Source organism: Protopterus annectens, chromosome 8.part1 (genome assembly GCF_019279795.1).
Source record: "Protopterus annectens isolate FY-2018-M chromosome 8.part1, PAN1.0, whole genome shotgun sequence".
In the NCBI taxonomy this organism is placed as follows: domain Eukaryota; kingdom Metazoa; phylum Chordata; order Ceratodontiformes; family Protopteridae; genus Protopterus; species Protopterus annectens.
Window position 1 is genome coordinate 375,114,057 of NC_056742.1, and position 17,419 is coordinate 375,131,475.

Consider the following 17,419-nt stretch of genomic DNA (forward strand, 5'->3'; position numbering starts at 1 on the left):
GGCACAAAGCCCTTCAGGCCTTTACTGCCACCGAACAGTACACTCCTCTAAGGCTTTTGAGGATTGACAGTCGGTTGTGCTTTCTATAGTTGGGAAGATAAGTTCTATTTTCTTATTTTTATTGATGTTTTATTACTTTCCTCATCAGGAAATTTATTTTATAGCTAGGAGTGTTGTGTCTTAATGGACTGACTTGAGACTGTAACATTCCTTTAAACAAGACTGTCTTGAGACTGTAACATACTTTTAAACAGAACACTCCTTGTTTCTGTCTGTTTAAAAGTACTGTATCTAACTGATAAATATTTTCTGTGGATAAACTGTGTTTATTTTAAGGATGTGGAGCTAACAACGTGTTTGAAAGTACTTTTTACTGTGTTTTTTCTGTCAAAAAAAAAAAAAAAGAACTTTTGTGGATGGCTAGTTTTACTGGCATTGTTGCATGTTTTCCACAGGATAGAGTTACTATTTTTGGCTTGACCATGAAACAGATTCTCACTCCCACAGTCAGTCCTTCCTCCAGCCACAAAAAGAAAAAGTTAAGTAAACAACCTTTGCTACCACAGCAGGCTAGCAATTTGCCTCAGCCACATGTGGGTGACTCTGCTGTGACCATTTGTTGTACCTTATATCACTCATCTTTTACCCTAGATCCCTCTGGTGTAGTGCCTCCAATCACTATGGACTGGGGGCCCACCATGTCCTCTGCAGCTGTTGGCGTGCCCTCAATGGGCAAAGGAGAACCAGTCTTTGGTCCTGAAAGAGAGAATAGGGAAGGTTTCCCTGTTGTGTCAGTATCCTGTGTCCAGCCCCAGAGAAACAGTGGATATCATTAGTAACATGGGTGGCTCCATTTTTCCTGTCAAAGAAACAGAAAAGCAAGCATATAACTACACCGCCTCAAATTTCTTTGGATAGGAGCAGTTTACTGGGACTGGTTCAGGGTCTGATTCAAGCTATTGATCCTTCTTGTAGAATAGTTTCTGGTAAAAGAGGGATGCCTCCTTTCCTTAAGAGATTCAAGATTCTGAATCTGAACAGGAAGATGCACAGATGGATTCAGGGTTTTGCCCTCAGATTTCTGATTCAAACTTAGATGACAGTTATCTTTTTGATTCTCCTTATGGGGGTTTCTCTTTCTCTGAGACTATTGCTGAAATGTCCCTGTATTTTCAGTGGGAGAACACTGAGGTCTCTCAGTCCCTCAAAAATACTATGAGTTTTTACAGAAGGAATTTCCAGAACCTACACCCATTCATCCTGTCTTGTTTGCTTTAGAGGATGTGTGTTTTACTGCCTGCAATTTTCCTGATAGTCAGTCAGATGTCCCTAAACAGGCAGATTGGATATATAAAGTTCCTCAGTCTTTTAAATTTTCATACGCTATTCCCAAACCTGAACCAGCAGTTATAGCTTTAATTGATCACACTGCCGCCAAGCAGTTAATTAACTACGATCCTATTCTTTCTAATAAGGATGGGAAAGTTATTGATAAGTATGGAAAAAATTAATACTTCTGCAAGTACAAATTTCAGAATTTTAAATTATCATGCTCATATGTTAAAGTTTATTCTAACTATTTTAAAAAGTATGAGGAATGTTTTATTTAGTTTCATCTTGTGAAGAAAACTGCTTTAAATAACTTCTGTTGCACAGGTCACAACTCATTGTTTGCAGTGTGTATGACTCTGTTGAGACTTCTTCCAGGGCTATGGCCACTGGTATGGTTTTAAGGGGGGTTATTTGGCTGCATTTTCAGAACCTTTCCGATGATGTTAACAAAGAGATTTTGAATTCTCTCTTGTCTAGAGATGTAGTATTTGGCCCCTCTGCTGCAAAGGTGATCAAATATTGTGATGAAAGGGGCAGGGTGATCCAGGGAATACCCCCCTCCTTTTCCAAATTTCCCAAGGGATTTTCATTCTCCTCATCCAATTTCAGGCAAAAAAAAAAAAAAAATAGAATAACAGCCTCAAAAGAATTCTTCTAAAATGTAAATGGATGTTTAAGAAGTGTCAAGTAGGTTCCAAAAGAGGTCCCTAACCTCTCAAAACCAACAACACTTCAACAAGTCTGAATGACTATTCAATAGACATTTTGACCCCCTCCCACCCTGGCCCCCTTTCTCTACCAGAAAAAATCTCAATTTTTCTCTTTGGCAACAGATTATTTCAGACAAATGGGTTCGGAAAATCATTAATCAGGGTTACAGATGGAAATGGGAGGAAATTCCTACTTTCCAGGGAGTCATTCCTCATCCTGCAGGTCAGACTGTTTTGTTTCATGGGTTCTTCATCATATGCTGCCCCACAGAGTGATAGAACCAGTTCCTCCTTTCCAGGTGGCAAAATGGTTTTATTCTAGGATGTTCATAGCCCCAAAGAAAGAAAATGCTTGGAGACCAGTTCTGGAGCATTCTTTCTTAAACCTATATGTGATAGTGCCAAAATTCAAAATGAAGTCACTTTGCAACTTGTTGCCTCTTTTTCCTCTTTCACATTTCCTGGTAACACTAGACATAAAGGATGTCATGTTCTTATTCATTCAGACTTCAAGCATTGTTAAGATTTTGTGTACCTGGTCACATTATCAGTTCTCTGCCTTACCCTTTGGACTATCCACTGCACCAAGAGTGTTCACAAAGTGCACATTGCAGGCTACAGGGTATCCACATGTTCTGTATTTAGACAACTTGCTTATCTTTGCAGAGTCTTTTTCAAAATGCCAGGAATCTCTCTCAGGTGAGGGATCTCTTGCACAAGCTGGGATTCCAAGAGAACATTCAAAAAGCTTTCTTTACTCCCTCACATAGGATTGTGTTCCTGGGATGTCAACTAGACACCTCAGTTCAAAGAGCTTTTCCTCTACAGGAAAACATACATCTTTATTTAGATCTATTTCTAAGTTTTTCCCACTCAGACTTAAGTGACTGCAAAGGAATACCTCCAGATTTTGGGTCTCATGGTATCTATGATTCTCATGACACCCCTGGCAAGACTGCACATGAGAAAAATAGAGTGGTACCTGAAATTTCCTTTGCCCTGCACTTTCTGGCATCCAAGGACATTAGGAATTGGAGGCAACAGTTGGGAACTGTGATGAGTCAGAACAATTTAGCAGGTTTTATGTTTCAGTTGAGCACAGCATGACCTAGCTGGTGTTGTCAGCAGTACCTCGCAAAGGTGATGGAGTGGGCGTGTAGAGTACATACCAAGACAGGTCTGTAGTCTTCCTCTATTTTAACATGTTATTTGTCAAAACATAAGCTAGTAAATAAAGATGCTGTTTTATTTTTAATACACACTAATAGCATGTATTCTAGATAGCCAATTTGAAATCATCTTATGTCCAAGGAGGCCAGCAGGTGGATGGGGGTTAAGGATGTGAGAGGCTCATCTGGAGGGGGGGGGTCCCTGCCAAAATGGTCCACATCGGACAAAACAGTTGTTAAGGTCGGCTATAGCTCTCTGACATGTATCCCTTGTATGGCATCAGGAATGATTCTACTCTTCTGCTCATAGGTTCTTACCAAGCTTACAACCAAGGAGACCAAGAAGCTCACCCACATCACCTAGCACAGGTGGTAGACTAAGAAATACCCTCATTAACTAGAGTTTTCCCTACATCTCCCAGGCAAATATTTGTAATCACCCATCCGGTCATCCAGACTGGTTTTAATGGGTGTTAGGGAGATACTCTGAGATGTAAGGGCAGCTACTTCAGAAACAGGTAATACATTGGGTTAGGTGCCTGTTGTATCATCTAGTGTTAAGGTAGTATAGATATAGTCCAAAACAACAACGTCACTGAACAAAGTAACAGCCAGACTGTGACAAGTGAAATCGTTTAATCAATTCTGGTACCTCGGCCTTCGCCTTCTCATTGAATAAATCTAATACACAATACAGTCACTTATAAATCATCCCAAAACATTTGCATGAATAATTTGTTTCAATAAAACAATTAATTATTTAATTTCTTAAAGCCACAAATGCTTTCCCTAAAAACTTTTTTTAAACAGCATACATTATTAAACATGTCCTAAATAAACCATTTCTTAAAATAGAATATTTCATAAATAAAATAAAATGCTATTGTTATACAAAGTTTATAATTTTATAATTTTGTAATTTTGTGATTTTATGATTTTATATTTCTAAATTCATCCCATTTGGAAATAGAGTATTATAATTTATAATAAATCTAGATTCCATTTCCAACAACCTATTGTGGAAACCTAAATTGTTATCACCCACATCATTTGGTTTACCTAAAACACAAAAGACTAATCCATCAGAAGATCCCCCATGCTGTTCACAAAAATGACTGGCCACCGGACTTTCAAACCTCCTATTTCTGATGTCTCCCAAATACTCAAGAATTCTAAGCTTGACTCTCCTTCTAGTTTGTCCAATATACCACAAGGACTGTCCATGATGTGCTACACCCGCCGGTGTAGCTGCTGCTACGCTCAACGACATGAATTACCACTAGTTGAAAACTCGAAAAAACAAAATATATTCCAAAACAACAACATCGCTGAACAAAGTAACAGCCAGACTGTGACAAGTGAAATCGTTTAATCAATTCTGGTACCTCGGCCTTAGTCATTAAATATAAAAGATCTATCGACGACCTCTTGTTTTTATGCAGGGGGATCCATGTGATTTTGAGGAATTTATTCTTGAAGTGAAAGATAATCCGTCTGGCCTGGATTTTACTTATAATATAGGCAGGCACAGGATTCAGTTTTTGGATATAGAATTTTATGTAGGATCTGATAATAAAGTACAATACAAGCCTTTTCATAAGGTTACAGCAGCCAATAATTTTTTGCATGCATCTAGCATGCATAGTGTTCATCTCAAAAATTCCCTACCATTAGGAGAGTTTAAGTGAATTGCGACAAATACCTCGGAAATGGATAGGATGAGCATTGAATTTAATAAAATTGATGTAAAACTTAATGCAAGAGGTTATTCCAAGAGTATAATAAAGGAAGCTAGAGAACATGTTGAACATGAATTAGGAATGAGGGGATCATACAGAAAAAGACATGCACATAAATCAACTTATTTGGAGGAAACTAGGGACCAGTTTTTGCATATTAGAGGAGATGCACACGAGGATAGTATATTTTTCGTTTTCAGATTTTTCTAGTATTTTAAGGAAAGTAGTGTTGTCACTGTGGCCTATCGTTGTTGGAGATGATAAGGTAGGAAAATTGTTTCCTAACACAGTAACGTTTTCCTATGGTAGATTTCAAAACTTGAAGGAAATATTAAATACTAGAAGCAAGGTAACAAGGAACAGTAAGGTAGGGACTTATCTGTGAGGGAGATGTAAGGTATGTGCTAGAGTCAGAAATTTAGATGGAACAAGAATTAATAACGTGAGATATAATGCTTTGGAATTCTTTAATTGTAATTCTTCTGGGGTAGTTTATACCATAGGGTGCAATTGTGCAACCCAGAAGTGGTATATTGGACAAACTAGAAGGAGAGTCAAGCTTAGAATTCTCGAGCATTTGGGAGACATCAGAAATAGGAGGTTTGAAAGTCCGGTGGCCAGTCATTTTTGTGAACAGCATGGGGAATCTTCTGAGGGGTTAGTCTTTTGTGTTTTAGGTAAACCAAATGATGTGGGTGATAACAATTTAGGTTTCCACAATAGGTTGTTGGAAATGGAATCTAGATTTATTATAAATTATAATACTCTATTTCCAAATGGGATGAATTTAGAAATATAAAATTATAAAATCACAAAATTACAAAATTATAAAATTATAAACTTTGTATAACAATAGCATTTTATTTTATTTATGAAATATTCTATTTAAGAAATGGTTTATTTAGGACATGTTTAATAATGTATGCTGTTTAAAAAAGTTTTTAGGGAAAGCATTTGTGGCTTTAAGAAATTAAATAATTAATTGTTTTATTGAAACAAATTATTCATGCAAATGTTTTGGGATGATTTATAAGTGACTGTATTGTGTATTAGATTTATTCCATGAGAAGGCGAAGGCCGAGGTACCAGAATTGATTAAACGATTTCACTTGTCACAGTCTGGCTGTTACTTTGTTCAGCGATGTTGTTGTTTTGGAATATAGTTTGTTTTTTCGAGTATTCAACTAGTAGTATAGATATAGGTCTGCAGACTGAGTGTTGCTTTACCAGTGGTTCTCTTAAATGAAAGAGTTCAAATAATGTTATATTGTTCACAGCACAGAAATCTAAGCTGAAATCATCCCCTCAGGAGACTATGTAACATTGAGTAGAGGGACAAGGTTTTAGTTTTATCATGGTAGTCAGGTGTACAGAGACCTGAGATGTGTTCTGTTGACAAAATGTTGAGATATCTCAAGCTAGTTTAGGTGCTTAGTGAGGTACATGCCAAATGGGGGCATTATATTCAATGATGGACCTAATAAGAGAGGAATAAAGTGGGACTATAACTTCTATAGTACCCAAGACCCAGATAACATTCTATTTATGTCTGACACAGTTATCTACATAACTGGAAGTGATGTTGAGAGTAATCTCATAATCAACCCCAGACAGTATTTGTTTTGTCTATCCCTTGATGGAAAATTTGAGTATCAGAATAGGATTTGATAACTGACCTTGGTTTTCAATCTGACAGGTGTGGTTGAGGGAAAGGGAATAAGGAGGTCAAAGCTACAATCAGAGTTGCTGCAGCCAGCTGTCACAAAGTGCCAAGGGATGTGTACAACATAAGAATGACAAAGTTGTTGAAAAGTAAGGTATACAGGATGCATATCTACACACTGACCAATCAAAACATTGAACAACAAGTGATTGAGCACAGATGCTCTATTACCAGTTGATCGAAAAGAACAAAATAAAACAATGTGTTTCACAAGCCCCGTGCATCTCCACTCCCCTTGCTAATTTTAAATATATATATATATATATATATATATATATATATATATATATATATATATATACCTGCACCAAGTCCACAACTTCTTGCATGTACTGCAATGATCTCCCAGGTAGCAGTAAGATTATGAGTTGTACTTCTCAGCCAACATATGGAACTTTGATAGCTCAAAGCAAGCTCAAGTCTTTTCCACTCATGCAGCTGCTTCTTTTTTTTTTACTCAAAATGTTTTATTGAATAATATAAGTCAATAACAAAAACATATATGTCATTAACAATAAGAAACAGTAACATCTACTATTTACAAGGTGTCTGCATATACAAGAAAAATATTCTGTTCATTCATTTTATCAGTTTATGATTCTTTAGTGTTTACTTGTTTATTTAACAGATTCTTGAGTTTCATCCATGAATTAAGTGAAGAAGTTGTGCTAATGGTTCTTTCTTTAATTGACAGCATCTTTAGTTGACAGGTTTCAATTGCAATATTTAAAAATTCTTTCATTGCAGGAGTTGAGACATTTTTCCAATTTTTTTGTGATTACTTTCCTCGCAAATGACAAAAGACTCCAAAGAAGAGGGTAATCATTTTTCTTGACACATGAAGATATTGGAATATTAAATAGAATTAATGAATTGTTTAACATAAAATTATCAGTGAATAATGCTTGTAGAAAAAAAATATTTCCAAAATGGTTTGATTACATTACAATCACAAATCATATGTTGCCAATCAGCTCTAATATTCAGTCCACATCTCCAACAATTAACTTTCTTTTTAAACATTAATTCAGCCTTATGAGGTGTTATAAAAGATTTATTCATTGTGGTTTGAGCTGAAGATGAAAATATCATGGTTTCTCACTGTTACTAGGGTGGTAGCTATTAATAGCTATGAAGTAATCCCAATAATTATCTTTACAATAATTTGTTTTAACTTTATTCATCTTATAGATTTTAGATAAAAGTCCTTTTTCTGTGAAGTTCTGATGTATCAATAAAATTGAGAGTTATACAAATTTAGGTACCTCTTTTTTACTTGATGAATTCATCCGATTTATTCTTTTCTCGAAGTAGAACCTGCAATTTTTGTATATCTAACCACATTTCATTATGTGGGTTAAATTTATTTGAAATATAATCTGGGGTATGTAGTTTTTCTTTATTCATGAATCAATACCAATACATTGTTTGTCTTTAAAGGCATTTGTTGTGAATGTATTAAATGTATTAACATGGTTTTGTGTATATGCTATGGGAATGTCAAGAACAGCCAAGCTTTATATTCTGGGTCTCTGTACACAAAATTTCTGAAATTAATCATTGTTCTGGAAATAAAGAATGAGTTTATCACTGAGCTTTGATGTTCCAAAATAAAATTGTTTAAGATCCAGAAAAAGTTGATATTAATTAATTTATTATGACAATCATATTTTCTGTGATTATTTTTTAAGCAAATACTTTCATGTATGTCTTTCCATTTAGCAGAATAATTCTTGTTTGCCCAGAAAATAATCGTCTTTATAATGGTTGAAGTTGAATATAGCTCTATATTAGGTAAACCTATTCTACCATATGACCGACTTCTTAAATAATGATTAAGTGCTAATCTAGGTTTGCTGGGATGCCAAAGGAATCTAAGTATCAAGGTATTAAAAGCTGTTATGTATTGTTTTGGAATGGGTAGAGCTAGCAGTTGTATTATATACAGTATTTTTTGGTTATATGATCATTTTTATTATTAAATATCTCTCTAGTATTGCAAATAAAAATGTATTCTATTTATTAATAAGACTTATAATTTTATCTAGACAAGTGGTATATAAATATAAAATATAATGCTCCAATTGAGCATTTAGAAAATTGGATGTTAATAATAAAGAATCTAAAGAACTTTGTGAAGCTACTGTTATATGATATGCATAACACTGTAGACACCTGAATGAGAAAGGGTATTCCAAAAAATATAAAAACATAAAATAAATCTAACTATCCTTCCCCCATAGAGTATAGAACTCCAGACTTAGATGGTGATTATATCCAAATCATTCTACTTAACAGTAGAAGTAAAATTACTTCACATACACCATACTGTAGCCAAGTTGTTCCAATATAACTAAAAAGAAATAAGAATATTATAAAAGTTATACCAACTCTCATATTAACTATATATTATATAACGGGTCCCTATGACTTTGTCGACAATTCATTTCACTGACATTCATTTCGTCGACAGTTCATTTGGTCGACAGAAAGATGTGCCCCCTTCCCCAATGTTGTGCAACCCTGGAGTTGATATATATAGTTAGGGGGGGTGTGGGGGCACAGCCCCCCACATTGGGGAAGGGGGCACATCTTTCTGTCGACCAAATGAACTGTCGATGAAATGAATGCCATTGAAATGAATTGTCGACGAAGTCATAGGGACCCTATATAACACATACACACACATTTATATATACACAAAGAATGGGTTTCTGATTAAATTATGATTTTTAATTGAAAATAGTGAGAAATATGTAATTTTATATATATTAAAGCAATATAATTTTGGAAAAATATTAATATAATGTTTATTCAAGGATCTTAACTGTTTTATATGTAATTATGCACTGTCAAAACTATTTAACCAGAAATATTTACTATGATTCTAGTATCACTTGTACTTATATGAATCTAAGAAGATTATAGAACATTTGAACTAGTGTGCTCTTTTATAAAAATATATATATATATTTTTAACAATGATAAATATAGCTACCATATATTTCTGTGAAAGAAAGATATAATGGCAAAGCTGCAATAATCCTTTTAATTACAACTCGATGGTCTCTAAACATTATATTTCAAACTACAAATTTAATATATTGGTATAAACGATACTGAATATCTTTGTCTATGCCAAACAGTTAAAATTGCTGGATCTACTTAAATAATGCCCTTAAGGAAATGCTTTTAAGAAGGTTGTTGCAGTAAGAATCTTTAAAATGTATTGTGCAGTCAAAGAATGTTGTGAATAGAACTAGATGAAGAACGAGTTTATTCAATTAAATCCCTTTATGATGAGCCAATGTATATTTTATATAGTAGTCAGTATACTGCTGAATTATGTTTGTGTAATTAATAAGGATGTATCTATATACAAATTATTCATATTTAAGATTACAGTTTCATATGCTTAACTTGAGGCTGAGATTAATCAGCAGAGAAATAATTTTGTTAATCTGTAAGCAGCTGATTCTGAGAATTGTAAATATTAGTTTAATTTTGTTAGAAAACTGAATATAAATAACATTTAGAAAGACTGTCGAGAAATTAAGTTATTACTATTAATTAGATGAGCTCCTATTTTAATAAACAATCTATGTATTTTGGTATTTGAAAATATTTTTACATATCTTAGTTATGTAGATATGGTCTATATACCTAATTATTGTCATGTGTTGATATTCATTTAAATAAGTACCTTAATATTATCAATTAATGCAATCAATCTCTAAAAGTTGAGTCTCTAAATACAATACACAAGGGAAGCAAAGGCTCATTCTGTAGCTCTAAATCTGAAAAACAAGGCTATCTGATGAAATTCCAGCAAACTGACAGTATTTATGCTTGAATATAACATGATTCAAATGAATTATTCCAACAAAAAAGAAACAAATATAGTATGTGCAGAAGTATAATTACCCATTCTCTTTTTTTACATTTAAAATATGTATGTTAAGAACCCTCTGTCAACATTACAGCAGATATGAAACTGAATTTTTACACAGTTAACCCAACTTGAAATATTTACTATATTTAGAAATGTATAGCCCTCACCATGTACAAGTACCACCATTGCTCATTAAAATATTAAATATGTTTTGAACAATCTGATCGTAATTGTTGAATTGTAGGAAGCACTGCTATTATTCATTGCATGATGTGACATCTTCAATATTTTTTAACATCAACAATTAGTATATGTAGACTCCTCCTATTCCCGTTTTAGTCTTTAAGTGTTAATTAGGGTATATACAAATGATCACGGGTCTCCTACTATGAAACACAACAAATAAATACCTCTTAGTATAGATATTGCTTTAATGATCAGTAAGATGCTTCCTGCTTCAAATATAAGTTTTAAGCAAGTGTCATATTTACTTGAATACTTTTAATTGATTTTTAATGTTTAAATACATTTATTTTTACTCATCTTCCTCTTTGTTAGGAAGAAATCTAGTGGTATACATAAAACAAACAGCTCACAACATCACGCTGCTCTTACGAACAGTGGGGGAAAATAAAAGTAGCAGAAGTACAAGCACTACAAAAAGCTTTATCTAGAAACTGTATCTGCACGTGCTAATGAAATCAAGCATATGACCTGCCTTGGTAAACAATTAATCTGTAATGCAGCAATCACCATTATTATCAGTATTTATCTAATCTTTCACAGCTCTTTAAACTCCCATCCCACTAAAAAGACTCAGAAATCACCACAGTAATTCTGGTCCCACCCAAGCCACATAACACTTTGGTAGATCTCATTCATTCAAACAAAACAGATCTACAGCAGCTCAAGTAACTCTCAGCATGTCTATCAAAGAAGCATCACTTAATTGTCAGCACAGATCACCACCCTTCATTCATCATACTGTCGGCTAAACCATCCAGAGTCCATAAAAAAATTAAGCTCTCACCATTAACATAGAGCTCAACCCCAGTCAAAAGCATGGAGTGCAACAGATAGCCACACAACAACATGCAGCCAGGGAACCTTAGTAATATTTGTGTACAGGCATATACAGAGGAACAACAAATATAATAAAAATAGAAACCAACCATACAAGGCCTAATCATATCGACTCACCATGTCATTCTGACTTTTTGAATATGTGAGAACGACTCTAATTGACATTACAACTGACAAGTGGGTCTGTGAAAAAGGGAGCATCTGTAGTTCAAAAAGTTTCAAACCAAACAAACAGAACTATTGCATATATCCCTTGACAACTCTCCATGGCAGCACAGGCAACTCTCATCAGGCTCGCTATAGAAACTTCAGTGTCTGCAAAGATCACCACCAAACCAGCAAACTGTCTGTCAAGCCAAGCAGAGCACACAGCCAATCCAACTCTTATCAACAACAAGGAGCTCTACCCCTGCAGTTTGCTTGGTGTGTAACAAGTAGGGAAATGTTAAAATCCAGCCAAAGAAGTTTAATCAGGGGCGGCTCATGCTATTGGACTCCAGGACTGCAGCCCCCCCAGCTGTAAAAATGAAAAATAAACAGAAATAAAACAAAAATGAAAAGAAAATAAAGTAAAATTAAACAAGTCCCGGACCATCACGCATGCGCACTCACAGCATTTCCCACTATCTGGACTGCTGGTGAACCAGTCTGGAGCATGCTCACAGAATCCAGACTGTCTCACCAGCAGTCCGTATTATGTGTGTGTGTGTGTGTGTGTGTGTGTGTGTGTGTGTGTGTGTGTGTGTGTGTGTGTGTGTGTGTGTGTAATGCCCCAGTTGCTACATGGTGGTACGTAGAGAATAAGGCTTGAATCCTATACCTTGGGCCCAAGTGGCAAGAGTTTGAATTCCCTACCCACCACTATTTGTTTCTGCTCCTCATAAAATCTATGGTTTCTGTATTTTTGTTTCATGACACAGGCAGTGGTGCATTGGTAGCATTGTTGCCTGACAGCTATAGGTTCTCTGGTTTGAGTCTTAACTGGGGTGCCTTCTGTGTGGAGTCTGCATGTCCTCCCTGTTTTTGTGTGGGTTTGCTCTGGTGTTCTCCCATCTTACAAAGACATGTGTCTGGAGTGTTTCTCCCTGGGTCTCTGCTGAAAATTGGCTTTTGTTCCAAGTCAGACTTTCCTGGTTAACAAATGTTAAATAAAAATGACAAGCATAAGCATTTGAATTTCAGACTTCATATTCTCCAGAAAGTACATGGTAACACAAAACCTTTTATTCTAGCAATTTTTGAAGTTTATAAGATGGATTTTTGAAATTTGTCCCTATTTTTGGGACTGTATTCCCCCATTATTGGCTGCATTCAGGTTTTTTGTGCTAAGGTTGAGAGTTATGGTGAGATCTGAATTAACTGAATATATTTAGGGGCTGTATTCCCCCATTACTGGTTTTGTCTTGTCTATGTGTTTTTTGCTAACAGGTTGAGAGCTATGGTGAGAACTGAATTCCCTGAATATGTTTGGGGGCTGTATTCCCCATTATTGGCTTTGTTCAGGTGTTTTGTGCTAACAGGTTGATAGCTATGGTGAGAACTGAATTCACTAAATGGTAGCCATTTAAGTTGGTCTTCCTCTCTTTCATAAAACAAATTATTTGGCATAGTGGTATGTTTTTCTGACAATTTTGCACAGGGTCCTGGGTTCAATACTTGGCAATGAAATGTATGGTGGTAACACAGCATTTTATTCTAGCAACTTTTCAACATTATACAAGCAATGTTTAAAATTGTTTTTGAGCTTTTGCCCCCCCACCCCCAACCCAATAAATGTTGGCTTTTTCCAGATTTCTTGTGCTGCAAAGTTCAGAGATACAGCTGAGTGTCAAGTAGATTTTACAAGAAGCTGAGAACTGCAGGGGAACAAAAGTTTAGTGCTGCTTATGGTAAATCTGCTTGCATTGTTAACAGCACAACAGGTAGGGTACTTGGTTTTGATGCAGAAGGCTGTGGGTTCTACTCCCAGAGTACACAGATGATTATTGACACTGTACTGTGTTATAAAGGGGGTGGATGCTGCAGTCCTTTTTGGCAAAGATACCTAGTAATTATGAACATATCAGTTTGCCATCCATTCCCTATTGCAATATTACTTGCTTATCATTTTTTTTAATGCAACATAGGCAATTTATTCCTCAAGGGCAACAGGCACTCTTTTTGTAGATGAACCAATGAAATATAAAGCTGTTTGCTAGCAGCAACCTCTTCATTAGTTACACATTTCTTTAATGTGGAATTATTTAGATGACTTTTACTTCTTCAGAGATTGTGCATATTTACTGATAATGGTGGACTGTAGATGTTTGAGTAGACTTTTATGATGGAAATGTTCTGAACTGGGCAGTTTTGCCATTATTGGTGCATGCATTTTGTTTCATTGTTTACTGGAAAAATGTTCTGACTTGGGCAGTTTTGTCATTATTGGCGCACGTGTTTTGTTTCATTGTTTACTGGAAAAATATTCAAAACAATAAATTTAAAATGCCCTCTAACAACTGTACTGTATTGTACAAGGAATATAATTTAGTACAGTCAGGAAGGTGTATCAAAGAGCACATGTATGTTTCATGTGCAAGGGGTCTATGATTTGAAAACAGCCCAAAGTTAATCTTTATCTGCCACTGGCAAAATGTATTTTCTTTGAATGTGGATTTCAATGCTGTTTCAATGAATGTGAGTTTCAAGGGCAGAGAAGTTTTAATGCTAAGTCTGTTTTCATTGTGAGACCGCATTGCTTTGTTTAACAGATGTCTTAGTGTTTGTACAGTAAAATGCAAAATAAAACTTTCAAATGAAGTCCAAATCATCATAGAAGTAAAGCAGTATGCACATTAGTGTTTATGGTAAATGGGGTGAAATAGCCAAGTAATGGTTCATTGGAATAGCTGCAGGGGGGAGGTTCCATTTGACCATGATTTTGTGAGGGGGAAGGGCGGTAAACTCAAAGACAGCCCCGGCTGAACTATACCTCCCAGCTGTCCAGATTTTTACAGAATTACCCGACTTTTGGTTCTTATTTTTCGTTTGTTCCTCATAAAATGTGTGGCTTTCTGGCAAATCATTTAGGAATGAAGTCACTAAATAATGGCAGACACTGAGTTTCAGACTTCATAACCTTCAGAAAAATGCATGCTAAAGTAAGACATGTTATTCTATCAACTGTCTCAATTTATACAAGAGCAATTTTTAGTACTGTTTATATGTTCCCCCAATATATTTGGCCTTGTCCAGATTTATTGCATTAACAGGTTGAGAGGTACATGCAAATAAATTGCTTTATAGAATTAGGCATAGCCAAACCTTTCAACTGTCCCCGATTTTGACTCAAAATGTTCATAGGTTCATAGGTTCATACTAGGCTATCTGCCCTAGGGCATTTATAAGCCTAGCCAGAGTATGTTTGGCTTTCACCACCCATTTTAAATTAATTTTGCTATGCCCTTTTTTGAGGTTAGTATTCTGTGCCTCTGTCTAACAGTGACACAGAAGTGATACCCGGGGTAAGCCTACAATCTCCCATCCACTCATCAAGATTCCTCTTGAAGAGAGTCAATGAGGGACTCTGCCTAACCTGGACTGGGATTTTATTCCAGAGTGAAGGGAGCCTCTGGGTTATGAATCTGTCCCTCCAGCATGTCCTATTTATTTCAGTGCTGAGGCTCAGGTCTCTCGAGCATGTAGCTCGATGGGATTTGGATTTTTTGAGGTGCAGCATGTCCCTTAATTCCGGGTTGGACATGGCTTTATACGTCAGGCACAGGTCGCCTCTGAGCAGGCGGTGTGCCACTGAGTAGAGCTGGAGTTTCTTTAACCGGGCAGCATATGTCATCTGTTTGAGCCCTTTGATCCTCTTGGTGAGGTACTTTTGGGGTCTTTCCAGTTGCTGCAGGTGTTTGGTAAGGTACGATGACCTCCCCTAATTTAGATGTGAATCCATTCATGATTAGGTGGGCTATATAAAATGTTTTTCTAACCACTTTGGCCACGTGGTTGTCAAATAAGAGATTGCTATCAACTTGGGTCCCCAGGTCCCTAATTACTTCTTCTGCACTTAATGGATTACCACCTATGTGGTAATTTGTGGGCACTTTGTTTTTGTCAAAGGGGATGACTATACACTTTTTGGCGTTTAGCTTGAGGCCATGGTTCTGGCACCAGTTGTCTGTTTCTATGAGGCCCTTCTGGAGGATGCTTGTGTCGGCTGGAGAGTCGATTATGGCGCCCAGTTTGCAGTCATCTGCGAACTTGGTCAGCCACAGTCCTTCTGTGTTGGCCTGTACCTCCGAGAAATATATACCGAACAAGAGAGGTCCCAGGACTGAGCCTTGTGGGATGCCACTTGTAACTGGTTTGGAGTCTGACATGGCTCCAGCAATTCTAACCATGTGGGTTCTGTCCTTGAGCCAGTTTGCAGCCCATCTAGTGACATAGGGGTTTATATTTAAGCTGGTGAGCTTATCTATAATGCCCGAGTGGGGTATTGTATCGAAGGCTTTTGCGAGGTCCAGGTAGGCTGTGTGGACCACCTTCCTTTCGTCAATAGCCTTGGTGACTGTTTTAAAGAAGTCAACCAGGTTTAAGAGGCAGGATCTGCCCTTAACAAAGCCGAACTGGGTAGAATATAGTGTCTGTAGGTCCCCAATATCTTTATTTATGAGGTCCATGATGATCCTTTCCATAGCTTTGCAGACCAAGCTAGTCAGGCTTATGGGGCGATAGTTTCCAGGGTCCATTGAGGCACCACCTTTGTGGAGAGGGACCACTGTTGTAGTGACGCTGGATGTGTCTGGATGTGTTACTCTTCCCCTAATAATCCCTCCGCAAAATAGCAATTTTGGAAGAAAATTAAGAAATAAGTGTAATAATCAGATTTATAGATTACTTTTATTTCAGAAATGCATGTAGATTCTTTTACTTTGTCAGCTGCTCAAGTTATCAGTACTATTATTAAAAAGTGCCCCTTTTTTGACAGGTTCCCAGCTGTATTGTGTGGCTATTTTATATTTTTGCATCACATTTTTGGTCCATTTTTCATAAAATTGTGTTTTTTTGGCAAATTAGTGGCAAATCATTAAAGACTGAAGTTAGAAAATAATGACAGACATTTCAGTTTCAGATTTCATACCCTTCAGAAATTTCATACTAATGCAAGACCTACTATTGCATTATCTTTCTAAGTTTATAAGAGCAATATTTAAAAACTGTTCTTATTTTTGGGTCTTTGTCCCATTTCTAGGCATGGCTTTGTCCAGATTTCTTGCTCTGAGGTTGAGAGGTATGACAAATGTGTCAGGGCCATCACAGTCAGCCAGGATATTTCAAATTGTGACATACTTGTTGTACCCCACTCCCCCATGTAGTGACTCTGGATGTGTCCAAGCAAGGCAAGGAGCAGTTATGCAGTGTAAATGTGCAGAGTATCCCCCCCATCCAAGGTAGACACAAGTACTACAGTGGCTTTTCATCTGTCCTTGATTTTGCAGAAAGGTCTGGTTTCTGTCATATTTTTGTACTGTTGATTTATGCTTATTATTCAAAGTGCCTGTTGCTCTGTGTTTAAGTAGCAATGCTTTAATGACCATCAGGTAAGCTTGTCTAAGATCGTAAGATGCAAGTAAGCTTTAATAAGCATACTGTTAAAGAATTGCCAACATTGAAAGCCTTTCTGTTGTTGCCATGCAGAGAATACTTACATAACAAGATAATGTATAAGCCTTGGGTAATGAAATGCATAGGACAGTATTTGTAATAAAGGACAGGATTACATT